The sequence below is a fragment of the Jaculus jaculus genome, chromosome 2, assembly GCF_020740685.1.
Source record: "Jaculus jaculus isolate mJacJac1 chromosome 2, mJacJac1.mat.Y.cur, whole genome shotgun sequence".
In the NCBI taxonomy this organism is placed as follows: Eukaryota; Metazoa; Chordata; class Mammalia; order Rodentia; family Dipodidae; genus Jaculus; species Jaculus jaculus.
Window position 1 is genome coordinate 3669926 of NC_059103.1, and position 3703 is coordinate 3673628.

At 46.4% G+C, this 3703-nt stretch overlaps 1 non-coding gene across 1 annotated transcript; it reads left to right on the forward strand.

Annotated features, from left to right (window-relative positions):
* The first annotated feature begins 1258 nt into the window (after positions 1 to 1258).
* LOC123459113 lies at positions 1259 to 1392 on the forward strand. Its single transcript, XR_006636028.1, has one exon. It is a non-coding gene; the product is annotated as a small nucleolar RNA SNORA70 (small nucleolar RNA).
* The last annotated feature ends 2311 nt before the right edge of the window (positions 1393 to 3703 follow it).

Here is a 3703-nt window from a genome sequence, read left to right on the forward strand (position 1 = left end):
TATAGAAACTTACCCTACCTCACAAAATAAAAAAGGGGCTGGAGAGATGGCTTAGTGATTAAGGCATTTGCTTGTGAAGCCTAAGGACCCAGGTTCGATTCTCCAGGTCCCATGTAAGCCAGATGCGCAAGGTGGCACATGCATCTGGAGTTCATTAGAGACCCTGGCATGCCCATTCTCTCTCTCTCCCTCTTTCTCTCCCTCTCTGTGTCAAATAAACTTTAAATAAATAAATAAAAAGTAAAATAAAAATGAGATCCTGCCTTAGGGGAGAAAAAAGCCAGGTGTGGTAGCATTTGTCTATAATCTTTCTTTAATTTGTTTTTCTAGGTAGGGTCTCACTCTAGCCCAGGCTGATCTGGAATTCACTATGTATTCTCAAGGTGGCTTTGAACTCACAGCAATCCTCCTACTTCTGCCTCCTGAGTGCTAGGATAAACTCTTGGTCCACAATGAAGGTGTGATAGAGATATTGCAGTGCTGAGCACTCCACTGTCACTTCTTCTCAGCACTATGGTGCCTTCTGAGTCATCCTAGAGGTCACCATCATCTAAAAAGAAGCTTGGACTACAGAGATGGCCTAGCGGTTAAGGCACTTGCCTGCAAAGCCTAAGGACCCATGTTCAACTCTCCAGGTCCCATGTAAACCAGCCGTACAAAGTGACGCAAGCATGCAAGTTTGCACATGTGCATAAGGTAGCACACACATCTGGAGTTCGATTGCAGTGGCTGGAGGCCCTTGTACACTACTTCTCTCATTTAAAAAAAACTGCAAAATAAACCAGGTGTGGTGGCACACACCTTTAATCCCAGCACTCTGGGAGGCTGAGGTAGGAGGATCACCAGGAGCTCAAGGCCTCCCTGAGATTACAGAGTGAATTCCAGGTCAGCCTAGGCTAGTGCAAGATCCTACTTCAAAAACCAAAAAAAAAAAAAAGGTGGATGGTACATGAGGAATGACACCCGAGCTTGTCCTGACCTCCGAATGTGTGATGGCCAGGTACTTATTTGCCCATGTATACCGTATACATGTATATTGTCCATGTATGTATACGCTCACACAAATATGCATATGAACACAAATAACTAATAAAAACTAGAACTAGCTGGGCATGGTGGTGCATGCCTTTAATCCCAGCACTTGGGAGGCAGGAGGATCACCCTGAGTTCAAGGCCAGCCTGAGGCTACATAGTAAATCCCACGTCAGCCTGGGCCAGAGTGAGACCCTACCTTGAAAACCAATAAAATAAAAATAAACTGCAGCCATTTAAGCCTGCCAGTTTCCTTTCCCTATGGGGTCCAGTGAGCAGTGGCTGCGAACAGCAGCCTCCTTGGTTGTGTATGTAACCTGCTGCTTGTACAAGTTGCTCTAAGGGACCTTGCAGAGTCTTCTGGTGAGTGTCCACATCTTTGATCTCAAGACACTCTAAGCCCCAGACAGGCATGCAGGGTGCTTTTGGGAAGCTTCAGGGCACAGTGGCCAGGGTTCATATTGGCCAGGTTATCATGTCCATGTGCACCAAGCTGTAGAATAGTGAGCATGGGATTGAGGACCTGCGCAGAGCCAAGTTCAGTTTCCTGGCCACCAGAAGATCAACGTCTCAAAGAAGCGGGGCTTCAGGTTTGATGCCATGAGCGCCAGGCACAACTGGCGTGCTTATTGGTACTGGTGTAGTTCTCCTTAGTCCATTGCTCTCCTTCCTCATAAAGCTTGTGGAAATCAGGAAAAAATAAAAATTAAACTAGAGGGCTGGAGAGATGTCTGAGTGGTTAAGGGGACTTAACTGCAAAGCCAAAGGACCCAGGCACAATTCCCCAGGACTCAGGTAAGCCAGATGCACAAGGTGGCGCATGCACCTGAAGTTCGTTTGTAGTTGCTGGAGGCCCTAAGGGGCCCATTCTCTCTCTCCCTCCCTCTCTCTCTCCCTCCCTCTCTCTCTCCCTCAAATAAAAAGAAATGTTTAAGAAAATAAAAATAGAATTAAGATGGCAACAGTAATCCTCAGGTCATCTATGAAGAAAATAATTCAAAAGCACACAGTAAAAGAATCATGGTTGAAGAGCAGGGCATGGTTGTGCATGCCTTTAATCCCAGCACTTGGGAGGCAGAGGTTGGAGAATGGCCATGAGTTCAAGGCCACCCTGAGACTACATAGTGAATTCCAGGTCAGCCTGGACCAGAGTGAGACCCTACCTTGAAAAAGCAAAAAAAAAAAATCATGGTTGAAGCTGGGCATGGTGGCACACGCCTTTAATCCCAGCACTTGGGAGGGGTAGAGGTAGGAGGATCACCCTGAGTTCGAGGCCAGCCTGAGACTACAATGAATTCCAGGTCACCCTGGAAGAGTGAGACCCTACCAAAAAAACAAACAAACAAAAAAAAAACCTCATGGTTGGAAGGGAAGGTTGGAGGTTGGAGTGGTTAAAGGCATAAAGGCATTTGCTTACAAAGCCTGATAGCCTGGGTTCAGTTCCCTAGGCCCCATGTAAGCCACATCCACAAAGCGGCGCATGCGTCTGGAGTTTGTTTGCAGTGGCTGGAGGCCCTGGCACACCCATTCTCTCTCTGCCTCTTTCCCTCTCTCTCAAATGAATAAATTTTTTTAAAGTTTTTTTTTGGGGGGGGTGCTGAAGAGATGGCTTAGCAGTTAAGTGTTTGCCTGTGAAGCCTAAGGACCCTGGTTCGAGGCTCAATTCCTCAGGACCCACATTAGCCAGATGCACAAGGGGGCACATGCATCTGGAGTTCGTTTGCAGTGGCTGGAAGCCCTGGAACACCCATTCTCTGTCTCTCTCTATATCTGCCTCTTTCTCTGCCTGTCACTCTCAAATAAATAAAAATTTAAAACAGAAGTTTTTTTTTTGCCAGGTGTGGTGGTGCACGCCTTTAATCCCAGCACTTGGGAGGCAGAGGTAGGAGGATCGCTTTGAGTTTGTGGCCACCCTGAGACTACATAGTGAATTCCAGGTCAGCCTGGGCTAGAGTGAGACTCTACCTCAAAAAGCCAAAAAAAAAAAAAAAAAAAAACCCACAGGTTTTACTGTATTTGTATATGCATGTTTTAATGTTTTTACCTCTCAGAATTAAATGAGAGAGAGAGAGAGAAAAAAAAAAAACAACACACAAAACTGAAACCCCTCTGGAGGAAGAGGTGGCATGGATTCCTTCCTCCTCCAGTCTCTCATTTGTGTTCTTCCCTGGCATTCCTGGGAAGATCAGGAGACAGCCCAGGGGACCGCTGATGTGTGGCTCCTATTACCACGATTTCTTCCCTTTATGGTACGTATACTAGGCCAGCCCTCTACCACCCAGCTGTACCCCAACTCCTCTGAGGGCACAGGCAAGCTTTACAACTAACCTACACCCACGGTAGTCCCTTTTTAGTTTTATTTTGAGCTAAGGACTTGCTAAACTGCCTAAGGTAACCTTGAATTCACTGGAATGCACAGGGAAGCTGTGAAATTACAGGTCCCTTGCTTCAGCCTTCTCGCTTTTTTTTTTTGGTTTGTTTGTTCGTTTCGTTCTTGCTCTAGCTCAGCAGCCTGGAATTCACTATGTAGTCTCAGGGTGGCCTTGAACTCAAAGTGATCCTCCTTCCTCTGCCTCCCAAATTGTGGGATTTATGGTGTGTACCGCCACACTCAGCTGCTGCTGCTGCTTCTTTTTAATATTTTATTTATTTGAGAACGACTTGGTGCGCT